Source organism: Gopherus flavomarginatus, chromosome 3 (genome assembly GCF_025201925.1).
Source record: "Gopherus flavomarginatus isolate rGopFla2 chromosome 3, rGopFla2.mat.asm, whole genome shotgun sequence".
Classification (NCBI taxonomy): domain Eukaryota; kingdom Metazoa; phylum Chordata; order Testudines; family Testudinidae; genus Gopherus; species Gopherus flavomarginatus.
In genome coordinates this window covers 223,165,863-223,183,209 of record NC_066619.1, presented here as the reverse complement: position 1 = coordinate 223,183,209, position 17,347 = coordinate 223,165,863, and the positions used below count along the sequence as shown (strand labels likewise).

The 17,347-nt window shown below is 42.0% G+C and overlaps 1 protein-coding gene across 5 annotated transcripts in view; it reads left to right on the top strand.

The window, feature by feature from the left end:
* The first annotated feature begins 1,611 nt into the window (after positions 1-1,611).
* Positions 1,612-17,347, top strand: part of IRF2 (interferon regulatory factor 2) — a 67,482-nt gene continuing 51,746 nt past the window's right edge. Inside the window, exons 1-2 of one of the 5 annotated variants that reach the window (XM_050945359.1) lie at positions 1,612-1,856; positions 7,801-7,858. The gene's annotated coding sequence lies outside the window, so the exon portion shown is untranslated. Of the gene's footprint in view, positions 1,857-2,177; positions 2,490-7,800; positions 7,859-17,347 lie in introns of those variants that run through there. The other 4 variants (XM_050945356.1, XM_050945355.1, XM_050945357.1 and 1 more) reach the window with 4 other exon arrangements.

Genomic DNA, 17,347 nt, shown 5'->3' with positions numbered 1-17,347 from the left:
ACCCAGGATGCCCTGCAACCTGCTCCGCCTTCCCACAACTCTTAGCGGCAGAAGAGGAAAAGATGCTCTGTGGGATAGCTGCCTAGAGTGCACCGCTCCGAATAGCTCTGCAAGTGCAGCAAGTGTGAACATGCTATTGCGCAGGCAGCTGACACAATTGTGAACACACAACAGCGGTTTTCTTTCAGCGCTCTCTGAATGGCACTGTAACTGCTGGTGCTGTAACTCTGCCAGTGTAGACATACTTTAAGGTTATGGCTACACTACAGAGCCTATGCCTGCATAGCCTCCTGGTGTAGATGCAGCGTATGTTGACAGAAGGAGACGTTTTCCTGGTATGGGAACACCACCTCCCCAAATGCCATTAGCCATTAGAAGAGGGCTTCTGTCAGCATGACTGCGTCTCTCCTGGCGGTTTAGTCTGCACTGCTGCGTCACTAGAGCGTGTTGTTTTTTTTCGCATCCCTGATCAATGTAGCTATTGTCCAGTATAAATTTTAATAGACCAGGTCTCTGTGACCTGCCCAAGATCACACAGGAAGTCTGTGGTGAAGCTGGGAAATGGTCCTGAGTCTCAGGATACGTCTTTTCCGACACAACATGCTGAAAAGATCTGAATAATCCTAAGGCCTATTCCTGCAAACCTTTACTCATACTCCATTTGAGCAAAGACATGTGGAATTGGGGCCCAAGATGGGAAATATATACTATTTCAGTGACAGCTGAAGCTTTGAATAAAGACTAACGGAAGGCTTGAAAATTAAACTTAAGATTTTCAGATGCAGTGGTCAAACTGCACATAAGATAGATCTTTCTGTGAAGAAACTGAGTATGTGCTGGCCATGAATACACTGGCAAACTGCTGAATTCGTACATACTCAGTTTTCAAAGTGGTAGCCGTGTTACTCTGTATCAGCAAAAACAACGATGAGTCCTTGTGGCACCTTAGAGACTAACAAATGTATTTGGGCATAAGCTTTCATGGGCTAGAATGCACCCACGAAAGCTTATGCCCAAATAAATTTGTTAGTCTCTAAGGTGCCACAAGGACTCCTCCTTGTTTTTGCACATACTCAGTGTAGTTGTAGCACAGACCTGAGTTGTGCTTGTCAAACATACAGAATTTGTGGACCTATTTTAGCTTCAACCAACCATATTGACTTGGCTTTTAATTTTGGTCCATTTCTTATGTACTTTAGACACTAGGTTTGTTTTCCATACCATTTTATTTTCAGGCTTGTGCATGCCCAATTTCAGTACATACATTTATTTCCCTTTAAACCCTGTATTTCCATAGAGATCTGGAGATTGGGACATTTGCCACCTCAAATCCCACTCCACACTAGAGAGAACAATCTCCCAGTCACTTATTTGTGGATTGTTTGGAGGAGGGGAAAAACATGAGGCTGCCGTCTTGTGTCTTTAGTTTTCTATGCCCTGGAACTGAAAGCTCTTTCTGTCTCTCTCTGCCTTCAACACACTAACACTGCTGCTCGCTGCCGCTGCTGGAGGGAAGTGAAAATGAAATCGACTTTTCCGAGAAATGATGAAAGCGGCTGTGTCTGCCAATGAAAGGCTGCGGTAAACTTCCGCACCTCTCCCATCTCAGCCGCCACCCCCTTTGCACAAACAGGCCGGGGAGAGGTGGGGGGAATTTCCAAGCCTCAGCTCCTCGCAGTTTCCTCTCCTTGTTTTGCTTTCGATCTGGACTCTTCTCAGCCAAAGCTGAGGGAGTAACTTTTAGTTTTGCTCCTGCGATTATTCAGCTGAGTGTTTTCATTTCCATTTTGCATCCCCTGGCAACAGCGCTAACCTTGAGGAATTATATAAATACCGCGAATAACACATTAAACAAGGTAATTTTTTTAAACTACTACTGTCTCTGTATGTGGATTTACACAAATGTTTGGCAAACAGGAAGTGCCTGCTCTCAAATAATTAATATTGATTTAAAAATAAAAGGTCAGCGGTGTTATGGATCATATGATTTTAAGTGAAGCTGCTGCTAGGGAAAGGAAGGTTAATTTCACTTTTGCATTTGAAAAGGCAGGGAAGGTGATCGACTGGAAGGAAGGACATGTGTTTGTCTCGGACCGCGTCGAGACCGACTGTGTTCAGATCCGCAGGGTTTTGGCTTTGAATTTATTTTGAGTCTAATGGGGGGAGATGATCAACAACGGAAACAAAGGAGGGAAGCATTTAATTCTCCCGCTGTGACGGATGGGAAAGCGAGCGAGCGAGAGAGTTGGACTGGGAAAAGAAACAGGCGAAAAAGACGCCAGACAACACAGAGGGACATAAAAGCAGCAACTTCTACCCCCGCTGCGCGAGCCTGACCCCCCGTAACTGCGGCACACGGAAAGTTAATGGAGTGGCGGAGCTGAAGGGGGGTGGGGAGGCTGCGGACATTTCCTGCAGGTGATCGGCGCCCCCGGGCCGCGGGGATCCAGCTGGGTTCGGGGCCCGATGCTGGTGGCAGGGAAGCCGCGGTGAGACATGTACCGAGCAGGAGCAATTGCTGCTCAGCAGCCTCGGGGGAGGGAGCCGGAGTCACAGCAAGGGCGCAGGGCAGCGGTTCCTCCCGGGCTGTGCACGTTGGGAGGGGCCGAGTAACCCCTTCCCCGCTCGGCCCAGGGAGCAAGCGGCAGGCCGGGCCTGGGTTAGGAGCGGATCCCCGGATGTGCGGGGCTCGGCCACGGCACTTGTTGCAGCCCAGAGGCCTTAGAGGGGGGTGGGGGCCGCTACTCCCTGCGGAGGTTCTGGCGGCGGCTGCTGCAGGCCCGGGCTGGGGGCTTATGGGCAGCGCCCCCGGCCGGGCCTGCAGGCGGGAGCCCCGTTTCCCGCTGGGGCCGGTGCTCGGGTCGGGGGGAGTACGAGTGGGGGGAGGGTGTCGCTCACCCCCCCCCCCCCCGTGTTGTTATACAAGCCCCAGCACTGCCTCCCTCCGGCCTCCCCGCGGCAGGCGGTGACGAAGCCGCCTCTCGTGCCCAATGGCTGGGCCGACCCCGGGGGCCTCCCGCGCGCCCCTGGCTGCTGCCGGCGTTCGGACTCTGGCGCGCGGGCGGGCGCAGCTCCCCGGGCAGGGTTCGCAGCGCGCCCCTCCTCCAACACCGCCGCCCAGCTGCTGCCTGGGTCTTTCCCCGTCCGCGCCGCCAGGCCAGGCCCGGCCTCCCTGTTGGTGCCTCTGCTGCGGAGATGCTGCCCCGGGTGTCTCCTTCCTGCCGGCCGCGGGGACAGCGACCGTGGGCACCGCTAGCCGTGTAGTTAGGCCGGGCCCAGCGCCCGTCCTGACTCGCTGCAGGCCGCCTGCTGTAGCCTCGGCCTGGGCGCTGCTGCTTGTATTCCAGCGGCACCTGAGCAGGATCGGGGCTTCCCTCGTCCTCCGGGCACTGCCCAGAAACACGGGGGCAGTCCGCTCCCCCTCCTCCCTGTTAGAAACGCACCTGCGTGCACTGGGCCGAGAGCACAGTTTGGCCCTGGCTGTGCTACCAGCCAAACAACCTTTACCCTCGGATAGCCTGGGCTGATCCAGATATTGGCTGGCTCAGTTCCCCTGGTGTTAGCAGTGTTGGGAGTCCTCTTATGACTGTTGGTCTACAACTTGGGCCTATAACAGCCCTGCCTGGTGCATATAAACTGCCATTTCCTACCACTGTTCTAAGTGTGGCTGGCAGTAGACCTGTCTTAAGCCAGTTAGGTGATGTGGTGCTTAAAACAACCGTGGCAGATGGTGGGTGCCTATTCTAGGGCTCCCAACGTTGGTATGTCTAGTGGGAAAGCTGTGAAAAATGCCCTTCAAGGCATTACTGCTAATAGCTATAGTTGTAGGAAGTCCCATCAAGGAAGACCTTGGGGAACCTGCATTATGCATTGAGTACAGAAATGGTGCTTGGCAGTATGCAGAACACAGAGAAATTCCTAGTTCATTCCCCAGCAAGTTTACCATCTAAGATGCTCATTGACAAGTATGGGTAATTTTCTCAGTATAAACAGAAGCGAAATGTCTTTGAGACATAGGTCTGTAGATGTGGCCAATTGCCTTATAAGATTTTTATATGAAAGTAATACTTGCTTTGAATCTAAGATTTTTCTATGGCAGCTATTACTGAGATATTAAATGCTTGTAAAAGCAGCTCTAGATAATAACACTGGGTTTGTTTGTGTTTCTGTTATGTGTGTGTTGGAATTGTGGTCTAAATGGGACAGCAATGTCCTGTAAAACATGACTGAAAAAGTATTTATGTCGTGTGCCCTTTATGCACTAAGGTACCAAGTTGATCCACCCAGGCAGATTCCTAATAAATGCAGGGAGCCTTACTGAAGTCAGGGGGTTCTGCATAGGCACAGAGTACCAGCCACATGATCAGCGTGCAGGATTGGAGTCTTGTATTTTTTAAAAAATATATTTCACAGTTGCACTACTTGAAGTTTCATCTTTTAGCTGGTATTAATGTTTAAAATGTGTATATTGGTTATCACTAAGCACATTCTGGGTGATGTGCTTAGGATCTGATTATTAATCAAAATGAACACCATCAGGCTAAGGGCCATGTCCTGGACACTTTTCCCAAACAAAATTCCCTATGAAAACAATAGGAATTTTGTTTGTGTAGCATGCAGGATCAAATTCTTGCTCAGAGGAGTCTGACTGTTTTCAGTGTTAAAGTCTAGAACTTTGTGCTTAATTAGTATATGATTATAATTTATAACACAATTTGTTGTGCAGAGATTTTTAGATTGCAGTCACTTAGATATAGTAGGAATTGTAAACGAGCACTCCAGTTTGTTAAGATGAAATACCAACTTCTAAATTTAAAATAAATCTTTTATTAGTTTTGCATAGTTTACCTCTCACAGTAAATGCTTAACTTAGTACTATGAGAAGAGAATTCACTACTGCACCAACATTTAAATTCACTGTAACAGGAAAAATGGTGACACAATTATGAAAGCAGCACAGTTAAGATTCAAAGTCTCTGTGAGATAGATCAACATTCTGAATGAGTCTGAATCTTTCCTCTGCCCTCAGATGTTGCTTAGGGCATGAACAAGGCCTATCTATCCTGGGCTGCTCTTTGCATGTTCTCTATGTGCTAAGTACCATAAGTTTGCCTTCTGAGTAATCTGGTGAAAGTATTCTTTTGATTGGCCCTGTCTACATTATCATTAATTTATACTGGCATAAAACAGCAGAAGACCTGAGTGTTCAGTCTGAGAGCAATGGTTTTCTTGCTATAGTATTCACTTGCATTAGCAATGAATATGTTGTACTTCACACTGCAATTTTGTAACCAGGAAACAAACTCACAACATGGAAAAAAACAGTGTATTATTACCTTTTTCCTTCTCTGCTAATCAAAACCCATATCCTTTAAACATGCATGTACATAGCTTTAAGCAAACCAGTAGTCCTATCAATGGCAATGGAACTACTCATGTATAAAAGTAAGCATGTGGGTTAAGTGTTTCCAAGTGTTTCCCTGCTCTTGAGCTGTTTAGACCTTTAACACAAAGTTTTAAATTAGAGCTATAAAAGCATGGTGGTGTCTGCTTTGGTATAAATATTACAAATTGCTGTTGGTAGGCACAAGGGACCAGATTCGCTGGTACGTTCTAGCTGCCTTGCAGCACTTCCATTATGTAAAGCTGCAATTAGTCCAGATTAACTGATCATTGATAAGTTAAATCAGGTTTATGACTGCTTTATTTTGCTTGAATGGCATAAGCCAGGGGTCCCCAACGCGGTGCCCGTGAGCGCCATGGTGCCCGTGTGGGCATCTAAATGCACCCGCATCCTGGCCAGCGGTTGAGCATCTGCTAAAATGCTGTCGAAATTCTGCAGCATTTTGGCAGTGATGCCTCTTGATGACGCCGCTTGCCACCAACAAGTGACGTCATCCAGAGCGTCGCCGCCAAATTTCGGCGGATGCTCAACCGCTGCCACGGTCCTTCATCTGGCGGGCGCCAGCCAAAAAGGTTGGGGACCACTGGCATAAGCAGTCAGGCCATATTGATGAATCTGACCCATAGTTTATTCTTTTTATCAAATATAGCAGAATATTTGATGAAAGCACATTTTGAATTTGCTGTAGTGTGTGTCCACAGTGGTGGCCTAATTCTGAGTTATGCTTATCTAGTCAGAGAGGCAAAACTTACTGTGTGACTTATGTGTCCATTCAGAACAGTTCAATTTCAAATTTTGAAAACTGAATATTCACAGTGAACTGATTGTGAACAAGCCACTGACCAAGAATTTCTGATAACAAATAACTGTGAAAAAAATCATGGTCTATTTGTAGACAGTTCCTGTGCTGAAAAAGATGCAAAAAATAATTATTCATTACCAGTTTCTTGTCCAACATTAGTATTGTAAATGAACAGGCATATGGCTCTTATTTGGTTTCTCTGACTGTAACTGTAAAGTTGAAGTTAGGGATTTAAGTACAGATTAACATAATAAAAACCCAGTTCTTCAAAATCCTGTGATTACTGTAGATTTCAGGACATAAGAGTTATTTAAGGTAACCTGACCATGCAGTATGGAAGGTATACATACTGAGGCCCCAGTCCTGTAACCACTGGTGAACTTGACTTCAGTGTGACTATATACACATAACTAATGTTAAGCACGTGTGTAAATGCTTGCAGAATCTGGGTCTGAATCATGCTGACAAGACCAGCAGGTAACGAGTGATACATTATATAGAATTTTCATTTAAAAAACCCCCAAACTTGCCAGATGTTCAGTGCATTAGAAGTTTATTTTGGAAGAAACAGTAATGGAAAAACTGTTTAGTTTAAAACCTCTTCTAGTATGTTTTGGGAAATTTACAAGTGAAAATAAATAAACCAGAATTGGTCTTTATTAAATTGTGTGTTAATTATACATGGATAAAATCATAGGCCAAATGAATAATCAAAGAATTTACCCCACTGTTTCAAAAGTTTTATTGAATTATTAATTAGGATCCCTACTAAGTTGCTATGAATCATTGTTTAGGGTAAAAATATCTATTAGGAGAACAAAGTGGGTGAGGTCGCCCAAAAAGAGCTCTCTGGTGCCTGAAAGCTTGTCTCTCTCACCATGAAAGTTGGAGCAATAACAGATTTTATCTCACCCACCTTGTCTCTTTCATATCCTGGGATCAAGACAGCTACAACAACGGTACAAAACAATATTAGAAAAACAGGAATTTACTTAAAAAAAAAAAAAAAAAAAAAAAGCTAAGCAAACTTTTGGGGGAGAGTCGTGCGTGCATTTGTGCACCTGTATAATATATTAATGATTTACACATAATAATTATACATTTAGCGCTTACATAGCGCTTTTCCTTCTTAGAGCTCAAAACACTTTTGATTCCTATAACCTTTAAAAACAGGATGGGACTTTTCAGATGTAGCCTTTTGTAAATGATTGAAGTATTCTAGTTCTCTTAATGATCTAAAGAGAAAGTATTACAGAAATTTTGAACTTTAAAGAAATATTTGTTTTTTTAAAAACAAAGTGAGAGTAAATTTTGTTTAAATTAGTGATCTACTGACATTTTTGTTTGTTTTGGGGGTGGCTTGCAGCAAACACAGCGCTCATTAGTTAGACATTTTAACTTGGAGTAATTTGAATTCATGTATTAAAAAAAATCTCTTGCATGTGATATTGTTTCACTCAATGTAACATTATACAAAACTAAACTCTAATTGTACATAATGTTTAAATTCAGTTGTTGCAGCATACTTCACCAGATTTTGTGGGGCAGTTAAAAGAGCTAATTCACTATAAACATAGATTATTTCTTGCCACAGGAGAAGAGCAGATTGAAGAGTTACAGCTAGCACATCTGTTTTCAAGTAACCTTCAAAGGTTAGTTTGCGGATATCAGTGAATCCTGATGTCAGGGATGGAGTTAAATTTTAAAAGAGACTTGAAGTTTTAAATGACAGTTTCAGAGTAGCAGCCGTGTTAGTTTGTATCCACAAAAAGAACAGAAGTACTTGTGGCACCTTAGAGTTCCCCATGCTTATCTTCCCCATCCCTCCCCCCCAGTTCCTTACATCCACTTGTCAATTGCTGGAAATGGGCCATTTTCATTACCACTACAAACAGTTCTTTTTCTCTCCTGCTGATAATAGCTCACCTTAATTGATCACTCTCCTTATAGTGTGTATGGTAACACCCATTGTTTCATGTTCTCTATGTGGTGTGTGTGTGTATATATATATATTCCTACTGTATTTTCCACTACATGAATCCGATGAAGTGGGTATGTAGCCCGTGAAAACTTATGCTCAAATAAATTTGTTAGTCTCTAAGGTGCCACAAGTACTCCTGTTCTTTTTGAAGTTTTAAAAGTTACCGTTAACTTCAGTTAGACAGTAGACTACTGTAAACAACCACCTACCTTCTTTTTGCTAGTAAATTAGATTTGCAGGAGTGTTTACATTTTCAGAGGTATTAAAGTTCATGTAAAACAAAAGGATAAATAATTTCTTAGGGGATGTCCAAAGAAAGTTGCAGTTCAAAGATAATGGCCAGATTTTGTTCTTTGGATATATACACTGGCTTTCCATGACATTGAAGGGAGCTTGTGTGTGCATGCAAGGGCAGAATTTGCCCCATTATATTCATATTGATATTGTACATTAATTGCAGACATTGTAGGCCCAGTTCTGATACCTGTATTCATGCTGTGTAACTCTTTACTTCACAAGGAATACCATGTGGCAGGGGAGAAATTAGGTGTCCAGCTAGTTTACAGAGTTTGGCTATGGCTACACTACAGCTTATGCCAGCATAATTTTTGTCACTCAGGGGTGTGAATAAACCATTCCCCTGAGCGACGTAAGTTACACCGACATAAGTGCTTATGTGCACAGCGCTATGTTGGTGGGAGAGATTTTCTCATCGACATATGTTGACTGGAAAGCTCTCTCGTCAGCCTAGAGTGTCTTCACCAGACATGCTGCATCGGTGAAGCTACAGTGCTGTACATGTAGACATGGCCTTTTAAATTTTCCCTTCCTGCAGCAAACTTTGCCTGCATTGTGTAAGCTGGCAGGTCTTAGTTTCAAGATCACTTGTTAAATGGTGAGAATTAATGTTGTTTGAGCAGATATGAATTCAAGTCTCCCTGAAAGGGACATTGTTGACATAAATTTGACTTGAACATTAAATTTTGTAACAACAAGTTTTTTTTTAAATGTTTTCCACTCTTTTAAAAAAAAAAAAAAAAAAAAAGCGCCCATGCAAGAGAGAAAAGAAAACAAAAACAGATTTTTAAAATAAACTTTCCCTGCAGTGTCAGAAATCCAAACATTGCAACATTAAAAACCTGAAAACAAAACTGACTATAAACAAAATTGAAACTAACTATAAATAAAACTGAAACCAACTCCATTGGCTTTTATTTTACAGCTGACAGAAGTGAAAAAAGATAACACAGAGTATAAGTAGCACAAAGAAAATTGGGTTTAAAAATTGTCATTTTAAATAATTTAAGGTCATATTAGGTGAATAACTGTGAGTGTTTGCGTATGATTTTTTGTGACAATGTCCCTTTACCCAAATACATGATAAAAGAATTAAAGGAGTTGTCATCTGAATAGTTTGGCCAGGACACATTCTCTCTCACCTGAAGGTGTATGCATTGACTCTACAGTACTAAAAGAGAAGTTGTTGAGGTGTATGTACCAATATAGTATGTATTATTCACTTGTGGAGGTAATTTTTTACAATGCTATGACAAATGTTTACTGAGTAAAATGATAGTCATGTCAGTCTGATGACAGGGAGCCATGCAGCTGTTTTATGTAACTAAACTTGATTCAAAATTATTGGCATGTTGAGAATGGAATAGTTAATAGGACTGGGAACAGGATATAGAATTTTTCACCTGTGGTCACCAATTCAGATCCAGGCCAAGTCAGTAGTAACATCTGATGATGACTGCTTGGTTGATAATGTGAAATTAATTTCACTCAGTTCCCTGTGGACAGGTGTTCACAATAGAAAACTCACCACCACCTCTGGAACTAATTAGCATGCTAGCTGGGGTCTCAACAAAGGGGCAAAGTGCTGAATGGACATGAAGCCTGACTTAGTCTCCTCTCTAGAGATGGACCTTCCAAGTCTATGTTGAAGGACAGTGCAGGGAAGCTCACACAGTCTATGTTGGAGCTGTTCTATGGATAATCAGAAGACTTCTGTTTCCACGGATTTCAGACTGACGTCTTTTGAGATGCACTAAATTCAAACACCCCAAAATTAAATTCTTGGCATGCAAAGAATGCTCTGGAGAGTTGAGAGTTGGGAGAAAGGTGGATGAAAAACTTTTTAGTTAGATTTTTTTTTCCTTATTAGATCATAAGTGAAATAAATTTGGTAGTCTCTATCTAATTAAGTGAATATTTGCCACTTACAATCTCTACTTAGGAAAGTCTCAGGATAGAAATAACTGTCATGTTACAAGTTAGGCTCTGTCTATTACTGTTAGCCTCTGAAGAACACCAGATTTGCTAAAAAAAATAACTTAAAAAATACAAACTGTAGGAGGATGTTCTCTATCAGTGGAAAGAACCATTGTTGTTAAAACAAGGAGGATTACATTATGTGGGCTGATTAAGAGTATTTCATATTTGGTGCTTCCTTTAATGCAAATCTTTAACTATATTCATGAAAAGAAGCAGTTTTCCTATAAATTTCTCAGTAATTTGAGTTAACCAGTAGCTTTGTAATAACTGCACTGGTTAAATCAGTCTTTTGTGTACACATCTGCTTCTTTCATGTGCTGTTTTTGCAATCATAAATAAGTCCATGCGTCAGAAACATTTTCAGTATACAGTCTGGGTGATTCAAAACATTCCAGGCCCCAATTATGGTATGATTCTGTGTTCATTTTTACTGCTTGGTTAGAATGCTAAGCTTAGAAGTGGAACTCAATGAGCAAGAATAAACATGTTCTTATCTTTAATAATGAAACTTCCAGACAGGTGTCAGGAAAATTAGTGCTTTTCAGTTAAGTGAAGTGAACCCCAATCTCATGAGCGGATTGTGTTTGATGCCCACTCATGCCTCTAGGCATTGGTGGCCGAAAGATAGGAATGCCTACCTTTGACAGTAGTATAGGTACAGGTTATTTATTAACTAGAATGGTAGACACAGCCCACACCCAGACAATAAAACGAAACCTTTAAGCAAACATTAGATTGTACTTTAGTATAGGGTGCAAACAGTCCTTGCTGTGTATTGCAAGGAAAGGTATGTTATGAAAACAAAGCAAATCTTGAGATGCAAGTACTGTTTGAATGAGTTATATTCTTACATCAGATTCAGTCCATGGGTAAATTGCTTTAAAACTCCTCCTCCTTCAACACACTCCATAGATTGCTTCCACTGAAACTGGCCTTTTCTCGCTTCAGGTATCTTCAGAAATGTAAATATAGCCTTCCTCATTCCCTCTGAGCTGCTGCAACACCACTAAGGGGAGACTGAGATCATGGTTTTTTGTTTGTTTGTTTAAACCCTATTTTTATCCTTGATAGTGTGTTAAACATTGACAGTGTGGTTGGTGCTGGACAGGAGACCAAGACAGAAACAGTCCCTACTGTGAAGAATTTCAGTCTAAAGCTGGGATCCTGCAGGTGCTTATGCACGTGATTAGTCCCACTGACTTCAGGGAGCCTATTCATGTGTATAAAGTTAAGCAGCTGCATTGTTTCTGGAAAAGGGCCTGAAAAGCCAGTTACAGAGAAGACAGGATGTACTGGGATACCAGGACAAAGGAGTAATTAAAAAGAGTTATTAATTCAGTTCTTGTGGGCAACACAAATGAAGTGATTCTTCAAAGGGATTTGAGCCATAACAAAATACGTCCTCATTTTCATCAGTCTGGGAAAATCCTTGCACAACAGCCATAAAATACTGTGTTCTCCGAATGTGTTGCCACTCTAAGAATATTTTTCCTTGGGGTGTGCTGCACTGTGAAATGGACTGGCATAGCTTTAGCATCTTGAGAGGGGCTGAGCATCTGCAACTCAAATTGCATTTAACTGGAAGGATCAGACAATGACTTTGAAATACCATTTTCTAAAATGCCTAGAGATTGAGGGATAAGGTGGGTGAGGTGATATCTTTTATTGAGCCACTTCCATTGGTCAGAGAGACAAGTTTTGAGCTTACACAGAGTGAGGGATGTAACATAATGTAGGAAAGAAAGGTAAAAATATTAAGGCACATAATTTTAGTAACATGGTTCTTTGTTTTTGGGACCTGCTTCTGCTCCTAGTAACGTCAGTCATTAAACTCCTCTTTTGGGAAATTGAAAAGCTTGAGATTTTCCTCTTGATTGAACAAATTTTTCCCCTTGGTTTCTCCATGTCAGGGATGAAAGAAATTGCTTTTGCATATACTTATCAGTGGAAAATTATCCATATCCTCTTAACCCAGGCAAAACTGGGGAACAAGGACCTTAAGAACTCTCTTCTTTGTGCCTTGCTTGGATATGAATTCCCAAGGATGATCTTTGGGTTCCAGTCAAAAGGAGAGGATGGAGGTCTTGTTTATGCTATGAATCTATTTTCCCAAAACTTATGATCATTTGAGCAAGAGTGGTGAAATTTACCTGTGGTGCTGAGGATCAGTGCAAGAAATGGTGTGTACAGGCTGCACAAAGAGGGCTCAATCTAGCAAAGTATTTAGGCATGTCCTTCACTTCAAGCGTGTGCTTAAGTGCTTTGCAGGATTATGGCCAGAGAGGGGTTGGGAATGATGCTGCACTGGAATGCACCACAAGAAGGGTGTTCTTGTCAGCCATGTATAGACTGGCACAGAAGGCTGAAATGGGGATGGGCTTGGAGATCTGCAACTGCTGTGCAGGGGCTGTGGATGCTATCCCAATTCGGGGAAATGGAGTTCACCAAATCCTCTGCATCTCACCTGCACAGAGTCCAATGACTTGGGCTTTATGCAAGTGAAGTGCATGTTGTTCCAGGTTACTGGGTTTTTTTTGTTAGTTTGTTAGTATATCTTTAAAACCTATATTGCTCCATGGTATTGATTTGATTCCCTCAAAAGGTTAATAAACTATATTTCTACAAGTTAATCCCTTCATTTTTCATTACACCTTATACCACAAACCAAGTTGAGACTGATATGATCTATAAATATAGTGTAAATATTCAGGGTGAAATCCTGATTCCATTGAAGTCAGTGGGAGTTTTGCCATTGACTTGCATAGGGCCAGGATTTCACCTTAAATAGTTTAACATTTTAACAATTTATTTAAATGTGTATTGAGCCAGGTCTTCAGCAGATGTAAATTGGTGTAGCTCTGTTGAAGTCATTTGTGTTTCTGTATTACATGAGATTTAATGCAAGTGAGATTATTTGTTTAGATAATTGGGAGCAGATGAGGTAGGGTGTGTATTTTAAAATTGATGAATTTAATTATGTGAATGAGGTGTAGCTATACTGTATTCACATAGTGTGGGTTTTCTTCAAGACAGTTCTAAACTCTCTGTTAATCCAAGAGTGCTCTCTAATAATGCCCGAGATCACTGTAAAATAACAGCTCTGTCTTTGCTGCTGAGAGAAAATGAAGCTTTGCATGGAAACCAAATAATAGTTTGTTTTGATGTTTAATATCTGTATCCCAGCTAGGGAGTGTTAACATCCTTTAGGTGGAGCAGAGATGCTATTGGGTCCTTGGGGCTGCTCCTCCCTGCAAGCAAGTGGAGTGGCAGATAAATGGAGGACGTAAGAGTGTTGTTTTCTGGGCTGCAATGAATTATTTTTGTTGGTGATGCGCGCATGGAAATATAATCCAGCTTCATTTTGCTGCTTCTATAGTACTAACAAGGGTGAGAAGCAGGAAAAATGTATTTGTATCACTGCAGTGAGGAGCTAGAACACTGACTACACATGGGGAGTGGCTCTGTAGAATGAGAAGATGCCACTTGTCAGGGTAGAATTGCACTTCAAACTAAAAAGAACCCAAAGTGAGGGTTCCTTCCACCAGGAGTTATAAGGAAATCACCAAAGGATTAATGAAGTTTCCTCAGTCGTTTTTGATAACATAGCAACAGTATTCCTTAATAAGACAAGAGAGACACCAGCAATGGTTGAGATTAGCAGATCAGATAACGAATCCTGTGGCACCTTATAGACTAACAGACGTTTTGGAGCATGAGCTTTCGTGGGTGAATACCCACTTCGTCAGATGCATGTAGTGGAAATTTCCAGGGGCGGGTATACATATGCAGGCAAGCTAGAGATAATGAGGTAGTTCCATCAGGGAGGATGAGGCCCTGCTCTAGCAGTTGAGGTGTGAAAACCAAGGGAGGAGAAACTGGTTTTGTAACTGGCAAGCCATTCACAGTCTTTGTTTAATCCTGAGCTTATGGTGTCAAATTTGCAGATGAACTGAAGCTCAGCAGTTTCTCTTTGAAGTCTGGTCCTGAAGTTTTTTTGCTGCAGGATGGCCACCTTAAGGTCTGCTATAGTGTGGCCAGGGAGGTTGAAGTGCTCTCCTACAGGTTTTTGTATATTGCCATTCCTAATATCTGATTTGTGTCCATTTATCCTTTTCCGTAGCGACTGTCCAGTTTGGCTGATGTACATAGCAGAGGGGCATTGCTGGCATAGGATGGCGTATATGACATTGGTGGATGTGCAGGTGAATGAACCGGTGATGGTGTGGCTGATTTGGTTAGGTCCTGTGATGGTGTCACTGGTGTAGATATGTGGGCAGAGTTGGCATTGAGGTTTTTTGCATGGATTGGTTCCTGAGCTAGAGTTACTATGGTGCAGCGTGCAGTTACTGGTGAGAATATGTTTCAGGTTGGCAGGTTGCCTGTGGGCAAGGACTGACCTGCCACCCAAGGCCTGTGAAAGTGTGGGCTCGTTGTCCAGGATGGGTTGTAGATCCCTGATGATGCATTGGAGAGGTTTTAGCTGGGGACTGTATGTGATGGCCTCAGTCTTGACCTCTGTCCAACAATCCAAGGTCTTTTGCAGTAGATTGTTTACTCTCCTTAATCTTATCTCCAGTTTGACAGTCTCAGGAACTTCAGACAACTTCATTAGACATCTTAACCCCTGCAACACTGAGAATGAGTACACCCACGTGCATGTCAGATTTTGCTGCCACTTGTTTGTCCCATGCTGCTGGTTCCATGATAGATCTTCTTTCAGTCTGTTTGCAGTGTTGTAGCTGTGTTGGGCCCAGGATATAAGCAAGAAAAGGTGGGTGAGGTAATATCTTTTATTAGACCAACTTCTTTTAGTGGAGTGAACAACCTTTCAAGCTACACAGAGCTTTTCTTCGGATCTGGGGAAGGAAGCGGAGTGTTGTCAGTTTGACCTTCTAGGATGGTTTTCTTTACCACTGAAGAACAGGTCAAGAATTGGTAACAGAGGGAGGCAGGTCAGAATGGGAGCACAGGCTTATACCTAAAGTTGATCTATGTATATTTTCATCTCTTTTGTTTATTCAAGAAAAAGTATGTAACTTGACTGTTGCACAAGATGCAATTTCTCTCTTCTTCGCTGGAGCACTAGTTATACAGGGGAGGTGGGGAGCTCCCTATTTCAGAGGTTTTTAGGGTCAGGAAGATTCAAATGTCTTAATTCAGTGTACTTGAAAAGTGAAGTTAAATGACAATGTATGTAACAATTAAAATACTGATTTATATCTTTAAAATACCTCTAATCCAGGTTATTATAGTGGGTCTTATTACCTGTGAAAAATCAAAATTTCATGGGCTAGAGCTTGTTTTGAAAGTATTTGCAAATACAATATACAAATATATGCATTTGAGAAGGTAGAAAGTATGTTGATGATGCCATGATCTTAGGTCCTGATCCTTAAAGGACTTGCGCTTGTACTTAATGTTACGCACTGTAAGTGTCCCATTGATTTCGGTGGGACTATGTGCTGTATATAAAATTAAGCATGTGTCTCAATCTTTGCAGGATACATGCCTGGTGATACATGTTTCCCTATCTAAGCAGGATCATATCTGTGATGTGATGTTTTAGGGACCGCCCCAGACTGGTAGGGGGTCCTGTCACTGCCTGCCCTGTAACCTTGGGGGCTAATAAAAAAACCACAGATTTAAAAATAAAATAGTGAGGGAAAGCACACAGGTTACATAGAAAAATATAAAAATGCAATCTTAACTTTTACACTTTAATAAAATCCTTTTTCTAATGTAAGTTACGTATTGCCTTGAGGTAGTTTCTCAGCATACCCTCTGGCTACAGGAAGGATCCAGCATTCACGAACAGTCATTTGCCATAAGACTGTCCCTCATGGTTTAGATAGAAAAACTTCAGGGCAAGTCTAGACTACAGAATTAAGGCAATTTCAGTTATATGGACATATGGCCACCACAGTAATTAAATCTTTTTTGTACATTCACACTAGCTCATTCTGTTGGCGGTGCATATCTTCACCAGGAGCACTTGCACTGGCTGTCAGCGTGAGGTATTGTGGGGAACTGACAGCCAAAGCCCCTGGTGGTCGGGCTCCACTGACACTGCGTTGACCTAACTACATTGACCTAAGTGCTTATGCCTCTGGACCTAACTCTAGTGTAGACCAAGCCTCAGCCCCGAACCTGTTTTTGAAAGACTTTTTTTTCTTCTTTTTTCTTTTCTTTCAGTCCATGGTGACTTAGGTTTATGTTGAGTGAGGAAATTCCCTTTTGATGTCTCAGTGTCTTCCTATTAACTCTAATGGTCCATCATTGTCTTCCTGGGCCGGACAATGGATCATTACTTGAAGCAAGTTTTGTGTAAATCCCTGTCTTGGGAGGTGCCTCTCCCCACTTGACTGCTCACCCCCCTGCTGTGAAGTGTAGTGGATTTTTGAGTATAAATTCAGAGTATAATTTTCTATATACACCTATACATGGATTCATAACCTCAGTCTGTATATGTATCTCATAATGACTGATCAAGTTCAGAACATTACATGCTTTCATAGAAGACCTTACTTGGTATAAGAATAATATAGTATGCTATGCAATCAGTTGGTTTAACTGCTCATTTTTGGGGTTTAAACATGTTTTCCCTTTGGGGTGTCTGGAGTTGATTGTTGCGCCCCACCCCCGCCGGTGAGTCTGATGTTCACTGACCATGATGTAAGCTTCACTTCTACTACACCCTCTTTTCTGGATAGGGCATCATGCCTTGTTCTCCAACCCCTCAATATGTTTAATCTGCATATCATATGCCTGCAAAACTATACTCCATCATAGCAATCTGAAGTTTTTGTTCTGTGGAGCCATACTAATAGTGAATGATTTGTTAACACTATGATCTGCCTATTGAAGAGAGAGGGTCTGAGTAGTT